At 40.8% G+C, this 17,611-nt stretch overlaps 1 long non-coding RNA gene across 2 annotated transcripts in view; it reads left to right on the plus strand.

Moving 5' to 3' along the window:
* The first annotated feature begins 1,543 nt into the window (after window positions 1–1,543).
* Window positions 1,544–17,611, plus strand: part of LOC118972818 (uncharacterized) — a 30,337-nt gene continuing 14,269 nt past the window's right edge. Inside the window, exons 1-2 of one of the 2 annotated variants that reach the window (XR_005061918.2) lie at window positions 1,544–1,943; window positions 3,871–4,039. This is a non-coding gene — a long non-coding RNA (uncharacterized lncRNA). The remainder of the gene's footprint in view (window positions 1,944–3,870; window positions 4,040–17,611) is intronic. The other variant, XR_012128524.1, reaches the window with a different exon arrangement.

Consider the following 17,611-nt stretch of genomic DNA (forward strand, 5'->3'; position numbering starts at 1 on the left):
TTGCAAGGATGTGCTGACTCAGGTGATGCTGAGTGAGCTGGAATGTTAACATGAAGGTCTTTGAGGGGAAAAGAGACAACACTGCTCTTTCCTTTAAGTCAGAGAAGTAAAACAGAGGCGGCTGTGGTTTCAGCTCATTAAATGGTCTCCCGTGTACTCAGCAAATGCCTCCTCAAGAGCAATCGACAAAGGGAGTCTCTTTCCTCTAAGGGCATATACCTGAGAGCCTAGGAAATTGCCTGTTTTAAAGGCAAATAAACCACTAGAAACCCTCCCTCATATAGATCACTAATATAGGACTTCCTGATTTTTAAGTCATGAGTTTACCTGGAAAAAGAAAGCAATAACCATAGCAATAATAACAATGTTGATGGAACTCTTACCATTTGCTGGGTGCATTTTATTTTTTTTTATTTTGGTATCATTAATCTGCAATTACATGAAGAACATTATGTTTACTAGGCTCCCCCCTTCACCAAGTCCTCCCCACATACCCCTTGCTGGGTGCATTTTAACACCTGAATTGATCGATTCAATTAACAATGTAGGGAGGACCTACTATGTGCCCATCTGCTGAGCCTTGGGAACTTAACTAGGAATAAGAGAATAACTGCCATCAAGGGAAGATCAACACCATCTTCAAGCAGCTTGCAAGGAAATGCTAACCGTACTTTCCTGGTAGGATATTGATAAAAGCTTAACCAGAGCCTACTCTGCCCGCATTGCTGCCCCTCTCTTAATATCCTAGAGCTCCTCCAGGAAGACTGCAAACTCCAGAGAGCTCAGTAGAATATCTTGACAAAATAATACAATGAGCACTGGCCTAGGGTCATGGCATCTGGGTTCAAAGCTTGGCTTTGATCCATGTGACCTTGAGAAAGATCCTTAACCTTTCTGACCCTCATCTATAAAATGAGTTCACAAGCTATTGTGATCAATGTGATGATAGGTACACATGTACACAGCAACATATGTATATATTGATATGTACATATGTATTTAGATGTGAATGTTAGTATACACATGCACAGTTGACTACATATAAATCACAATCTACAATTACCTTAATTATGTATTAATTTGTCTATTTACCATTCTGTTTCTTACCACAAATTGCAAGCTGGAAATAAAATTGTTCTGTCTTGCTATTGCTCCATCTTCAATGCCTGGAACAGTGCCTCGAACATAGTAGGTATTCAATAAATATTTTTGTAGAAATGAAGAGATGAATTGTTGATGCTAGATAAATATTTTTTCTTTCTGAGCTTCAAGAGAACACTGGGGAGTTTGGCTTCTGTTCCCCAGCTGTGAATTATTGGAGGAAAATTTCATAATCATGCTAATTGACTTCATAACAAATTTATGATTTCCAACCCTAGCCAAGCTCTAACTGTTTCTTGAGAATTCTTTAACATGTGTCTGCACCATTTCCTTTCCTTTTTTCCAAAACAGTTGTTTCTAACCATCACTTTTTCCCCTGAGTTCCCCAGTCTTCCCGTTCACCCCTTCTACCCATCTGTGGAGAAAAGTAAGAGCCCACAGAATTTCACTCAGCTTTTCCTGTCCCTCCTGCCACATGATGGTTAATTTTATGTGTCAACTTGACTGGCTAACAGATGGGCTGTCAGATAGCTCGTAAAATGTTATTTCTGGGTGTGTCCATGTTTCTGGAAGAGATTATCATTTGCATCATTAGACTGAGTAAAGTCACACCAATTGGGGGGACATCACTCATTTAGTTGTGGGTCGGAATAGAACAAAAAGGCGGAGAAAAGGATGAATTCGCCCTCTGCTCGAGCTGGGACATCCAACTCCTTCTGCGCTCAAGAGATCGGCTCCCTGGTGCTCAGACCTTTGGACTGGGACTGAATTACACCACTGGTTTTCCGTGGCCTCCAGCTTATAGACCACAGATGGTGGGACTCCTCCACCTCCATAATCATGTGAGTCAGTTCCTGTAATGAATCTCCTCTTACGTATATCCTCTTGGTCCTGATTTTCTGGAGAAGCCTGACTTTATCTGTCTCCTGCTAGACCTTGCTCCGACTCTCCCCCACCTTCACTTTCTCTTCCCCCACAGTCTGTATGAATATGCCCTCTACTGACGTTTGATGGAATTCCTCAGGGGCATTAGCCCCTCTTTACATGTGCAAAGGGTAACAAACAAAGGCGCACCATGAACAAAACAGAACGAATCAGTTTTTTAAGGATTAACATGAAACGCGTAGGTAGCAAGAACCAAGGTCTGAAGATATAAAAGATGTTCTTACCGGACAAGTCTTTCCATCTTGGCGGCACATAATCCCAGGGATCTGAAAGAAACAAAACACACACATCAGATGGAAATACTATTTTAGCTTTATATACCCCATTAAAATGATGTTTGCACACCACTGAACTACATGACAACTTAAAAACTGAGGAGCAGATGTTAATGTCCCCATGTAATAAATGAGGAAACAGGCTCGGAGAACTGAAACGACTTGCCCAAGGTTACAACCTCCGTAATTTTCATGGTTGCCACTGGGCACCAGATCTTTACTTGAAATCCCAGGCTCTCTCCACCAGACCTGTCTGACCTCTGGCTTAGGTGTCACAAATCCACAGACATCTATTTTATGTTCCAGTTTTTGACCTGGACTTTTCTTCCATGAATGGATCCCTAAAAGGCTATGATTCCAGATGCATACTGTATAATAGGCTATGATGCATACAATATAAAGGTTGAGCATGCTATCTCAGAAGCCAGGCTGTCTGCTTTCAACGCCTGTCTATAAAAATCATTAGCTATGCAATGTTTAGTAATTTCCTTAATCTACTTGCCCCTCATCTGTAAAATGGAGATAATATCCTAATATCATACACTTATCTGAAGATAATTAAAAGACGTAAAGCACTTAGAACTGGAGCACAGAAAGGACTCCACACACACGTGAACTGTTCTTATGCAACCGAGTAATGTGTGAAGGTTTCTTTTCCCTTCCCTTCCTCTATGTAACACTATAGTTCACAGATACACATTTATCAAAAGCGTAGTAAGTGCCACCTTCCTTTTCCTTTTTCTCTGTCCTGATGTGCTTCACCTGATTTTGAAGTTTTGATGCAATTCCTCCATTCTGCTTCGGCAGACTCTTGAATGGGGTAGGCCACTACCAAGGTGACTTGCCAACGGGTTTCAGCCCCGAGCAAGTTCACTGTGGATTCAGTGTGACCAAAGGAATGACAGTAGAATGTTCTTGGAGTGAAAGGGTTTATACCCAACTTTATTTCCACAGTGGCAGGTCAGTCACTAAAATCCTGTTCCCTCAGAGCAAGTTTGCATGCAGCAAGCCAGTTTCCACCTCTTGGCCTCTCTGTCCTCGGCACTGCCACCACTCCAGCCTCTGCTCTGCTCTCCTGCAGCCTTGCAGCGGTGCCACCGTGTCGTACCGAGCCCTGGGCGGAGCTCTTTATATAGTCAATAACAATGTATTGCCCACACTTGTGTAGTGAGCTAGCTGACCAGGGCCAGGTGAGAATCCTGGCCATAGGAACCTTCACTTTATCCACACAAGGCACACCTGATTCGGTCCCCTTTGCCTCCCCATAATCCTTTCACCTATCTTGCCCTCAGTTATAAGCAAGAGCAGTATGGCAGGAATTATTTCTAGAAATGGTCCCCAAGATCCCCCACCCTAATCCCCTGAGCCTGTGAATTGCTCCTATGATTATGTCACATGGCACAGTTGACCTTAAAAAGAGGTTATCCAGATAGTCATAATCTAATCACAGGAGCCTTTAAAAGTAGAGAATTTTCTTCATCTGGTTGCAAAAGAGAAAGTCAGAAGGTTTCCAACAAGAGAAAGAACTGGTATTCTTTGCCCGTTTCAGGATGGAAGGGGCCACATGAGAAGGCATGTGGGCAGCTTCTCAGAACAAACTGCAGTCCCTGGCCCCCAGCCTGCCAGCAGACAGGGACCTCCATCTTACACCTGCAGGGGACTGAATTCCGTCAACACCTGAAGGAGCTTGAAAGGAAGTTCTCCCCCAGTAGCTCCAGGTAGGAGTCCAGCCCATCCCTCCATTGCGGTCGCGGTACCCTGAGTAGAGCCCAGCTTCGCCGGCCCAGCACTCCTGACTTACAAAGCCACATGGTGATAAATGAGTGTTGCGTTGTGCTAAGTCTGGGACAATTTATTTTGGCAGTGACAGAAAATGGATACAGCCAGGAGCCCACCAGTTCTCCTCAGGAAAATATCTGTGCTGCTGGAAGGGGGCCAGCACCAGGGTTCTTGCACTGTTGCTCAGTATTAAAATCTTTTCTCTGAAGCTGGTATCTCCATTCCACTTCTGAAAATTGGGGATAGGAGAATGGACAAAAAGGAAATGTTTGAGACAGAAACACTGCCTAATCAAGGCCTCCAGGTAGGGTTTTAGCATCTTGGTGATAAAACTACTGTTATTTGTATGTGACAATTGTAGAAATACTTTGAACTTATGCTTTGGGTAGATAAGTTTGTAGAGGAAAGTGTGGAGTCAGACATCTCCTGCTACCACCGACTGGCTGTGTAACCTTGAATTAAATACTTGGTCTTGCCAAGTCACCCCTATCTGTGAAATGGGGAGAGTAACAGCACCAAGGTCAGTGGTCCATTGGGAGGGTTAAAAAATGCTTATAAAGTACTTTCTTCAACACCTGGCACCTATTAAGTGCTCAATAAATGGTTATAATTATTTGTGTATTCATTCAAAAAGTATGTATTAATCATCTGCTCTGTACCAGGCATTGCTAGGCAATATGTGAACACAAATATGAATAAGGAATAGCCTCCACCCTCAAAAATCTCTCAGTGTAGTGTATCCATATGGATCCTTTTCATTTATTCATGTATGTAAATGTTCCTGTGTGTGTTGGGCCCAAGGGGGGTGAACCCTGCATCCCCTTGAGACCACAGAAGAAGAAAGCAGGGCATTCAGAACTCGTGGAGGGGTGCAGGCCCGGCCACCCATCTTTCTCCTTCTCCTCAGAGGTAGGCGGTTGTTTGCTCTGGGAACACTGACAATATGACTATTAAATCATTCGGAGCTAGAGGTGGGAGGTCCCAGCAAGGCCTTCCCTCTCACCCACCAACTCTGGCACAAAGAGGAAATGTTAAGCCTCATACACACGCCGGCAGGCGTGCCGCAGGAAAAGGGTTCCCTGTGCCAAACAACTGTGCCCAGTCCTACCCTCGGCCCGGGGAAGCCCAGTGATCCATCAGCTCAGTTGTTTGGGAGTCCCAGAGCGCCTCCAAACAGACCCATTTGCTGAAACGATAAATATTTACTCTGGGTTCATCTGAATAACCCAGAAAAGGGATTCTGTGTTTTATCAGTAATAAAAAACACTCCCCACCTAAGCTTGGGTTCAGAGCTTTTTGTCTTTAAATCTTCCCCCCCTTGAACTGTTCAAACGCCCCCGTGAGAGAGGAGGTGAGGCCGTCCTGCGCCTGGAGCAGGCTGGGCTGGGGGCTGGGCAAGGGCGCCCAAAGGGAAACGTTCTGACAGGGGCCGTGTTTTCCTTTACTAAGCAAAGTATGTGTGGCCTCAGCCTGGCTCCCACTACCCAGGTAACTGAAATATTTGCCCTTGGGAGAGAAGGGGCAGAATGTTCTCTTAAAATGCTCCAACCAGTGAAATAAGAGATTTTAGATAAACAGCTTTCGAGGGACCCCATTTCCCGAGCTATGCTTTGATCACATGACAACAGCACCAGTGAAAATACTTTTGTTATCCTTCCAAAGAAGACACAGTAAAAAAGGCTCGCCTGGGTCACGAAGGTGAGAATATGCGCCCGGGGGAGAGAGGAGTGGAGGCCAGTCTGGGATGAAAGAATCAAAGAGCCAGGCAGGAGACTCTTCACAACAAGCCTGGGGTGACTGTTTTCACATCCTCCAGCCCCACTTTCCTTTTTTTACCTCCTGCCCCATCTCCTTTCTGGAAGCTAGACCAACCGAGCAGATAGAACTCATATTGTGAAATAAAATAATTGTATCCAAGCACAGGCCCAATGCAGAGCCTGGACTATAACAGACCCTCAGAATCTGCTAAGAATCTGCTCTTTCCATCACAAGGGTGTTCTTTCTTTATTCCCTCTGAGCCTCAACTTCTCTATCTGCATTAAGGGATAATAACACTCACCTCCAGGGTGGTGTAAAGATAGATAAGCTGACATAGGTGTATGCACCTACCACAGAGATTGGTGCACTATGGGGGCCCAGTAAGTGTTAGCACAAATCTTACCATTAAAGGGCTTTGCAAACTGGCAGTAGAACCAGGTGCTTTGAACACCATCAGTCCATTGGTCTCTCACCATGGTGGATATGTCTATACTAGTTCCACAACAGGGGTTAGGCGCCCATATCAATATAACAATAAATGTTCAATTAAATTTTTAGTGCAAGTGATTAACAGATGAAAGAAATAATGAATGCATGCAAAAATGTGATGATAAATCTCCATAATATTCTTTTGGATCATAATGTGCTGTCTTCCAGTCTCACAGGTCACTTACCTTCCGGTTGCCATAGGGTTACCCTAGCTGCTTTGTCAGCATATGGGGGCTTTGAGCTGTCATGGATGCTGGCAAGAGAATTTGCATGGCCTGGTCATAACTGGAGAGGTGTTTGGGGAAGAGAAGAAAGTCTTATTTCTCTCTGTCAATGTTGTAGCTGCAAAATGAAGCTCATCTTAGTCCTTGCCTTCCTGTCTGTTATGGTCTGTACCCATGGTCCTCCCAAGACCCCAGGAACTGGGACATCTTGTCCACTTGTGACCCCACCGAAGGACAGCTTCCCCACCTCATAATGCAATTGTTCCCAGAGAGAGAAATCAATCTGGTCCAGATTTCAGGACAGACCACATCCCGTCTCAGTCTTGGGTTGTTTGTTTTTGTGACTCTCCAGGTTTGATCCCAGCACCTGGTCTGAATGGAGAGTGAGTATATTATTTTAATATCTTTGTAGCATCAATCTATTAATATATAAAAATATATTTATTTTATCATATTTACATATTTGTATTTATTTATATTTAATGTATTTCATGTAATTTTCATTCTTTCCTTATTGCTAAAGATTTATTGAGTGCATAGTTTGTTGAGGCATTTTTTATAAACACAGTGGGTATCATTCCTGACACTATGGAGCTTATATTCTAGAAGAGGTAACAAATAAGTAAGAAATAAATACACAACTAAGTTCAGATATGTTAGCTGATAAATGGAAACAACGTGTGAAGACTATAAAGCTTCCTTTTAGAACTCTTCTATTCTATCACTCATTCATCAGACATTTAAGTGCTTACTGTGCACAAACATTCTCCTTGTGCTACAGATAGAGGAGTGAGCAAGATACTGTCTTTGTCCCCAGTAACATGCATTTATCTTCTTTTTATCCCCTTCACCTTCTTTGACCATCCACCTACTTCCCTTCCCTATGGCAACCAGCATACCTTTAGCTAGGGAGTCAGAAGTTAAATATAAAATTATACAATTAAGTGTTTAAGGAGAAGTACAGGGTGCTAACAGAGTATAAAACAATGCATTATAACTTTGTCCCAGGCTGTCAACAAATTCTTCCTGGTAGACAGTCCAAGTTATGGTCACTAATGAATTATACTTTGCGGTATCCACACCCTTATGAGGTTCCCTTCCATACTGACTCCTCTGGCGTGGCCATGCAATTAACTTTGGTCAGTGAGATATTAGCAAGCCTAAAATGCACAGAGGTGTGAAAAGCCCTGAGCACTGCAACTACCCTCTCTTGATGCTGGGAATTCTTCTGCTACCACATGAAGAAGCCCAGGCTGATCAGCAGGAGATATGTCACCCAGCCAGCACCTGCACCCAGGGACAGATGTCTGAGTAAGAACATGTTAGACTACCCAGCATAGTTGAGCTGCCAGTGACGTCAGGAGAAGACCTAGCCAGCCAAGACAAGCCTGAACTACTGACCCCAAGAAACCTAACCAAGTTGAATGGTTTCTGTTTAAAGTCCACAAGCTTTAGGATAATTTGTTATGCAGCAAAGGCTAACTGATACAGAAACAGATACCTAGAAGTGGGCTGTTTTCATACAAAAATCGAACACATGAGTTATGACCTTTCAGAATGGAAAATAGGTGGGTGGGGGAGGGTGGAAAGTGGGTGAAAAGTGAGGAAGCTGTTATCACAGTCTTGTAAATAGTGAAAAAAACTTTTTTAGAGCCTGGAGAAGTACTAAGAAACTGCTTTTGAAAGCTGGAAAACAGTTGATCTGTTTTATGTAACAGTGCCAAAATGTCATGAGTTAACTGGAAGAGAAAACTATTCCTAATGAAAATGGAAATTTGGCCAAGATTACCAGGAAGAGTGTTGAAAGTGTCCACTGGCTCCTTTCAGCTGCGTGTGGTAAGGTACAGGAAGAGGGAGGGGCTAGGGAGAGGCCTGTTTACTTTGTCAACAGAATTTAGAGGAGCTATAATGTAACCAAGGCCTTCTGTTTTGGAAAATAAAACTATTTCACAGCCTTTTTTTTTTCCACAGCTTATTTTTAAGTAAGAAATTGTCTCAGATTGAAGATCTAATCAAGGGTGTGGCCATACAATTCTTTAATATCTCTAATAAAAGATTTAAAGTTATGCTTAATAGGCCTACTCAGCTAAACACTACTGTTTCTCAGAATCTTAATGGCATCATCCTACTAAAGTCTTATCTCCAAATAGCCCTGGTAGGTCTAGTGTGAGAAGGCTACCTTAAAAAGGAATTTTGGATATAGATTTTGACTAGTAAAGTGGATGTAATGCAAGACATGGCACACCCAAAAAGGTTTTAAGGGAGTTTATACAATGTAAGATTAAAGGACATGAGGACTTTCCTCCGAGTACCGTTTTTCTTTGAATAAGAGGCAGTTTGAAAAAACCTCTAAAGTGAAGATTGTTTTAAGTTAAGAGGTGCTATCTCAGAGGATAAGGACACGAATATTGCGGGTGAAACAGGAGCATAGAGAATAGCAATCTAAGGAACCAATCCGCGCGAGCCCACAGCATGGGAGGGTTGCCTAAAGCTTGCACCTGGTGGTATTTTATGATGTCTATAAACCAGTGACTGGTCTTTTTGCTTCCATTTCCTTCGCTTTTTGAATAGAAGTATCTATTACAGTTTTCCTGTTCCTATGTTATTATGAGTTAACTATTTGGGGGTACATAACTTGTCTTTTTATTCTCCTGTCTCTGTATCAGAGAGAATTATAGGCAAGGAATGGCACTCAAGGAGCTTCACCTGCATCTTGACCTAATAGAGATAACAAGATCAGGGACTCTGAGACTAATTCTCTGAGGGAATGATATTCGGGGGCTCTTGTTAGGGAGTTAATATGTTTTGCAGGTTAGAGAGGCACGAATCATTGGGGTCAAAGACCGTGGTGATGCTTTGTACGCCTACCCTTGGGTAGACCCCTCCCACATTGACGCTGGGCTTGGCCATGTGACTTGTTTTCACCAATGGAACATCAGAAGTTGTGATGGGACAGTCACTGTGCATAGAGACTTGCTCTTTCTTGCTGCTGCGGACTCTGCATCCTATGAAGAAGCCCAGGCTAGTCTGCTGGAGACATATGGCCCAGCTGAAAGCTACTATGCCAGACAGGCAAATCTTACACTACCTATCCCCACATTCTGATCACCTAGATGACTGAAACTGCACCAGTGATCCGAAGAGGATAAGCAGAAGGACTTCCCAGCCTATATGTTGACCCACAGTTCCATGAGAATAAAACAGATGTTTCAGCCACGAGGTTGAGGGCAGTTTGTTACTCAGCAAAGGTGTGTACAGCTTCTCTGAGGCAGAGATACTTAAATTTAAATATGAAGGTTCAGTGGAGATTAGTTAGGCAAGGAGGAAAAGGGGTGATTTTTCAGGTAGAGGGAAAGCATAGATGAATAACTTACATGATGAGTTTGAGTAGCAGCAAGGTTGTCCTAGTGGCTAGAACAAGAGTAAGAATAATATGAAATAAGTTTGCAGAGGCAGGAGGGAGCCAGATTATTCATGGCTTCTGTATTTATTAACTATTGCCACAACACGGCTACGTAATAAACAACCACCAAATTCAGGCTTAAACCACTGTAACCTGTCACATTTCAGCCTCAAATTTAAGATCAGCTGCTCCAACCTGGGCTCAGCAGGGTGGCTCTGTTTCAGGACGCTGGTGAGTCTGTGATTGGCTTTTCACTGTGGTTTGAATTCAAGTCTTTTCCACATGTTTTCATCCATACAAGAAGGCAGAAAAGGCAGTAGTTACCCAGAAAGCTCTTTTCATGGTGGTGGCAGAGGTGCAGGAGAGAAACCTACTCGTGCCAGCACATTTCTGTTTATATCTCATCTACAAATATCCTACTGGCCAAAGCAAGTCACTAGATGAGCCCAAAGTCAAGAGCAGGAGGTACATTCTGACCATCATGACTGACAAGGAAGTAATTCGGCCAATGCAGGTCACACCGTTCATAGCAGAGCTATTCATAGTAGACAAAAAGTGGGAGCAGCCCAAATACACGTTAACTGGTGAATGGATTTTAGGAATGCATATCCATACAATGAAATACTCTTCATAAATAAAAAGAAACAAAGTACAATATGATGAATCTCAACGATGCTATGATAAATAAAAGAATCCAGACAAAAAGGACTGAATCGTATGAGTAGGTTTATAAGAAATTTCAAGAAAAAGCAGATCTATAGGGACAAAGTGTATCAGTGGCACTTGGGGCTGCGAGTAAGAGTGGAGATTTATTGGAAAGGGACAAAAGGTTGATGGAAACGTCTAAAACTGGATTTGGGTAATGACTGCATGACTATATAATTTACTAAAAATCAATGAACTGTTCATTTACAGTAAGTGAATTCATAGTATGTAAATCATATCTCAATACTGGTATTAAAATATATAACTAATGGAATGAATGATCCCTTCATATTATGTTTATAACAAGGAAACATTTTCAAAGGCACTATTAAATGCCTGACTTGATATGATGTGGAGGTATTTGCAAAACTAGCTGACTACTGACTATAAGCAATGGATGAAGTTAAATTTTTTTCTTCAGAATTATTATTCTGAATTTTAGAATCATTTCCTTGATATATTCAGCTCTGGCTGTAAATAATAAACTTTTTTTTTTTAATTTTGTCCTTTGAGCTACCACATTTTAAATTAGTGCAGTAGTAAAAAAAAAAAAAGGCACACATAAAAAGCAGCTGCAATTAATGAAGCATGCTCTACTTACTGACTTTCCATATAATATGTACAACAGAAACATGCTCTTATAAACAGGTCAAGAACTGTAAAATGTTCACTAATTGATGGAATTTATTCTGTTTGGAGTAGAAATGGATTTAACAATCATAAGAGTATTTCAAGGGATAATAGAAGCAGGAAGGAGGGACCTTTGTTATTAGCTAATCTAGCAATTATTCCCATATCGGAGCTTGTGTTCTACAGGAATACCAACTGAGTTTGTTAAGGAGGTGCAGCTGGATATGTGAAAACAGCTGCCTACTCTAATGCAAAATTCCTTTGGTTAGGAGAATGCACTAACATTAATCCAAGAGATGGACAATTCTCTAAGTGGAAAATGCCAAGTTCTAGCCCAGGCCAACAGCAATTCCTCACATTTCCTTTAAAGGCACATGGAGAAAATGCCCACTGCGACATCACTTCACTTATGAACTCTTCAAAACTATTGTTTATGTGTTAATCTTTTGTACTGAAACCAGGTGACTGCCTCCTGAGATCCTGGTCAAGGGTGGGCTTAGGAAATTGTTTCCTTTCTACATTCTCTTCCTATTAAGAGGCTGGAGAGGGAGTTAAAAAACTAAAAATGAACACAATAAGAACTGAATGTCAGAGCCTACAAAACATGGTCACAGGCATTGCATCAAAGTTAGTATTTATTCAACAAATATTTGTCAAGATAGTTTCATGAGCCCTGTTCATCCTGCTGGGTGCTCTACTCATGTTATTAAAACTACTGCCTTTGAAGAAATGCTAGCTTAAGTCCTTGAGGTGTTCATATAATCATTTGGTTCTTAGCTTCATGAAGTCTGTGTCATTTCAATGTACATTTGTGGGTTCAGGGACTTAAGGTGTTTATTGTTCAATGGCTTTCCCTAGATTGCAAATGGTCTGGGGAAACAGGCAGACCTAATATACTACTGATCATTTTGCCTCATAACTCCATGACTTGAGGCACGTTTCTTTACTTTTCCAAGTTTCAGAGTCCTCATCTAAGGGAGATTTAATGATACACATTTCTTGATGTTCAATGAGAAAATTCTCTCTTGATCCCACTTCAGCCCCCATCTACTGCCCCATTTCTCTTCTTAACAGAAAAATTTATTTTTGAGTTTGTACATTTAATCTCCAGTTTTTCTCCTCCAATTTTTTCTTGACCTACTCCATTTATGTTCACTTCTTAATCACTTAACCAAGACTTCTTGCCACAATCAAGAAGGATCTGCACATTGCATGCCTTCAATAGCCACCTGGTTCATTTCCATCCTTCCACAAATGTCGTGTTAAATTCTACATCCCATCATGTTAAACCTCTACTCCAGACCTTCCAATAGTTCCCATCTCATGAAGAACAAGAACGAGACTGTCTACTCCCTTCTCTCTGACATCATTTCGTATCATTCTTTCTAGGCTCATCCATGTAGACCTCATTGGCATCTGACTCCTTCTTCTCTCTTTAGAAGCATTTCCTTTTTTGTTCCCTCTTCCTAAAATTTTCTTCTCCCCATAATGCATGGATGACTCCCCACCTTCTTATCCAAGTGTCAAAATCTCAGTGAGGATTTTCATAACAATCCTATTTAAATCTGAAGCCTTTCTACCCACCAGCCACTACACATTCTACCACACACACACACACACACACACACACACAATTTAGTTAAGAAACAAAAGCTCTAAGAGGTTAAAGAACATTCTTACCATTCTCATGATTCATGTAGTTGGCGACAAAAATTGAGTTTCAAGCCTCCAAACTTGTGTTCATTGCAGAAGAAATGTTGGGTTAAGGGTTAGGAGGGCCATGTTTGCAGTTCTACTTATTCGTATATGCATATGAGATCTTAAAGAAGCCGAATCAACTGGCTCTATATTTCCTCATTTGTAAATGATATCAAAACATGATTCTTCCTGTTGTATGCATTTTTTTTTAAGATCTCAGTTGTCACTGGGAGCTAAAGATTGTCCTATAACTGTCTAGTCCACTCATGTAAGAAGTTGTTGTTATCTTCATTCCCAACACAGTACTGCTAGTAAGTCACTATAGCTGATGATCACAGAGAATAAACTTCTTATCCCCACAGTTATGTTTGAATAATTCCCTTTTTCTGGGGAGAATCAGAGAAAGAGGCCCCTGGAATTGTCTTTAACTCTGTGGTGAACTGCTAATTTAAAACCACAGGGTGCTCTCTGAGAAAATGCAGACTTGCATCTGATAACCATTTTATGGGAATGTGCCTCGGTCCTTTAGTTGTGGTTCCCCGCAAAATGCCATGATGAGTGACATGCTTCCAGCAGATGAAAGCTCCATGGGGGTCTGTGCCAGAGACCTCTGACTACATCACTTGGCATTTTCTGATTTCTGCCTATTTTCTGTATAAGTGAATGTCTCTGGGCTACACTCTCATTTGAATTTGGTATTCCAGTGAAATTCACATGTGGTCAAATGGAAATACTATCTCCAGAATGATGTAAAGAACCAAGATGACTAGACTATAACATCTAAGATGCATTTTGTAATGTGTATAAATGTTGAATCATTGTGTTGTACACCTGAAATTAATATACTTCAATTTGAAATGAGAGTTGTCAAACTCCAGGAATATAGTTTGCATTTAAAAATACAGGATTCTCTTTGAAAAGCAATACAAAATGGTGGAGAGCTCTATTCCAGAGCTGGCCTGCCTGGTTCAAATCATAGCTCTGTCACTTACAACCCACAGGGTTTGGAGCAAATCAATGCACTTGTGGACAGAAAGCCTCAGCCTTTGCATCTATAAAATGGGATTACTAATAGCATTATATAAGGTTCTTGTTAAGAGTACAAAGGCATCTGAGATCATGAAATATTTGTAATTTCTCCTATAGCACATTGCCTTCCATGCTCCTAGCTCTTAAAGCTAGAGACATGTTTATCCTCTATATACTGAGGGCTTACTCTCTGCCCAGTGATATGCTAGATGCCAGGAAATGAGGATTAAACAAGTACATCCCCTTGCCCTCCAGACAGTACAGTGGGGCAAAGGGAACACACACACAAACAACTAACTATTGCAAGTCTAGTGTTTTTATAGAGGAAGCATATTAATAGAATACAAATTCTTCTTGGTTTTTCAGAGGAAATAATATTTGGGCTCTGTCTGAAGGGAAGATTAGGAATTAAGCATGTAGACAGAAGATAAAGCACTAATAAGACAGAGACAGGAAAATACACGTTGGCTCTGGAAGCAAATATGCAAAGGGAGCCTCCTCTTAATGTGGTTGTGTGCATGTTGGTCTCACCCCTTATATTTAGAACGTCCTAACGGCAGAGACCATTTCATCTCTGCGTTTCCCTACAGGAATGCCTTATATTACATGTATAAGCAATGTTTGGTACATTGGTTTGGATAGATAATGTGATTTAGACAACAAGTAATACAGAATTTCAGAGGAATGAGTGATTCATTCCATTCTAGAGGTTTCATGGAGATTTAAACTAGACTAGGAAAGGATCAAGAGATTTGTTTTTGTGTGTGTGTGTAAGTTAAATTTTGGTAGAGAGGAATCATATTAGAGTAAAGAGCATGAGCGGATGTACTTTTAATCTCACTTGAGTTATCTTTTGGGCTCTAGGAGGCACACAATTAGAGAGGTATATGTACTAGTTCCATGTTACCCCTTCCTTGGCCAACCTATTTCCCTTCACCTTGAAGAGGTCTAAGAGGGCCCTCAACTGTCATATTCCCAACCTGTGGGGATGGGAAATGAGACTCAAGTTAGCATCCACCTGGCCTCACTAACTTGTCCTGAGAAGGGCAGATGACCAATCAGAATCACCCTTAATCAGTTCTAAGAGAGAGACTCTTCATTTTGGAACCTGGACCATGATATTTTCCCACCAAATGGGAAGAATCTGTGTATATGAAGTCAAGAAATAGAGAATAAATCCTGTAAACATTATGTGAGACCATCTCTCCAAAGTTCCACAATTTCCTAGTTACATTTGAGAAAAATTTCTCTCCCTCCCTCCCTCCCTCCCTCTCTCTCTCTCTCTCTCTCTCTCTCTCTCTCTCTCTCTCTCTGTCTCTCTGTCTCTCTCTGTGTCTGTCTCTGTCTCTCTCTCTCTCTCTTTCAAGTTGGCTTGTGTTTTGCTTCTGCATTTTCAAGTACAAGATTCCTCCCTAATAAAAGATGAGTGGCAGAAGTTGAGAAACCATCATTTTGGGAATTATCCGCTTATAATCAGGGGTTCAAGTGACACACGGAAGTAAATTCTGGCATGTGTGACCTTAAAAACAGTTCAATTAAGAAGCCAGGATTGGACTCAATGTGAATAACTGACTAGTCGATGAGGTAGACTCTAATGATGCCTCTATTTTATTAAAGATATTATCAGATGGCCTCCCACTAGGATTTGAAAGTCAGCTAGACAAGCAACAACCTATGATGACTTAATGTATGGTCATAGTCTTCAGTGACCACCTACTATTCTCATTAATTTTTTATTCATTTATAACCCAGTCATTAAGTTATTACTAGGCCATTCATTCAAAAAATGAACATATGACCAGTTTGATGTATGTGAGAGAGACTGGATACATTCTAGAGAATGGTAGAACTAACTGGTATCTAGTACATATATCAGAGATGATTCTCTTCAATTCCCTGAAGCATGCCTGCCTCCAGTCGGTGTTTCTGCCGACTACTATTAAAACAATCGGTGTGTAATCCTTCCAGGCTATAGTGATGTTGTCATATTGTCAAAGGACTTCCCAGTTTCGAATTGATCTTTACCCTTTCTCTGATCTTTACCCTCAATTTCCTCAACCAAGAACTTGACCTCCAACCGAATGCTCCTTTAGTTACTTTGTAACACATCTAGCGTGTTTAACACCTCTGTTTCTTAGGTATCTTTTGTCATCCATCATAACTTAAAATTCCAGAATACAAAATAAGTAGAGAAAAGAAAGCTCACAGAGAAAATGAACAACCTGTGTTGCACATTGCAAAACATTCTCGATTCATGTGAACCTGGTCGAGTGACATTGGCTGAGGCTGCTTAGAGTGCGGCTCCCCAAAGCTCACTGCCCAGCTGATCCTGACTGAGAGCACAAAGAAGCGAAAGATACACTAAGGGAGCAGGGTAATATGTGGAGATACTTATGCAGAAATAAAAATAGTACAGTCACAAATAGCTTTTAACTACTAAGTGCTGGATGGAGAGCCACTCAAGGGATATTTATGCTTTTATTTTAGGAAGGAATTGCATTAAGAAAAACCTGGAGGTTAGAAATCCCATGCAGTATCCATTGTGCCACAGAGATGATGCAATCCCTCTTCTGGGTGTATATCCAAAGGAAATGAAATCAGCACCTCAAAGAGATTCCTGTATTCCATCCCATGTTCACTGAACTATTGTTCATAACAGCCAAGATACGGAAATAAACTGTCGATGTATGAATGGATGAAGAGAATATGAAATAATATATAACATGCATAATATAGTACATATATAATATTGAAAAGGATGGCAAAATAGCCAGTTAGACAATTTGCCTCTTAAGTCTGCAAGTGTAAATAAGTTGTAGTATAGGTAATTTTTTGTTTTAATATAAGAACGAGTCTGTCCAATTCCTGCCCTACATATTAAAGCTTTATCCACAGAAAATATATAAACATAAATAGAATATATTATATAGAGAGATATATCTATGTTGGGATAATATTCAGCATTAAAAAAGAAGGAAATCCTGCCATTTGCAGCAAAATGGATGAACCTGGAGGACATCATGCTGAGTGAAATAAGCCAGACACAAAACGACAAATAATGCATGATCTCATTTATATGTGGAATCTAAAAAGGTTAATTCATAAAAGCAGACAGTAGATGGTGATTGCCAGGGGCTAGAAAGTGGGGAAATGGGGAGATATTTTTCCAAATGTATAAAGTTTCGGTTATGCGGGATAAATAAGTACATGAGCACTAATGTACAGCATGATGACTATAGTTAATAATAAACACTGTAGTGTGTACTTGGAATTTGCTAAGAGAATAGATCATAAGTGCTCTCACCACACACACAAAAATACGGTAACTATGTGAGGTGATGGCTATGTTAATTAGCTTGATTGTGGTAATCATTTCATAGTGCATATGAGTATCAAAATATCACATTGTACACTTTTTAAATATATACAATTTTTATTTGTCAATTGTATCTCAATAAAGCTGGGCAAGGTAAAGAATACCTGGAGACAGACAAAAATAAAGTTTTATGGAAAACAGAAGCTAAGTTAAGTTAGAGTAAAAAGTGTATCCAGGAGAGGAAAGGAAAATTATTTGG

The sequence above is a fragment of the Manis javanica genome, chromosome 2 (genome assembly GCF_040802235.1).
Source record: "Manis javanica isolate MJ-LG chromosome 2, MJ_LKY, whole genome shotgun sequence".
Classification (NCBI taxonomy): Eukaryota; Metazoa; Chordata; class Mammalia; order Pholidota; family Manidae; genus Manis; species Manis javanica.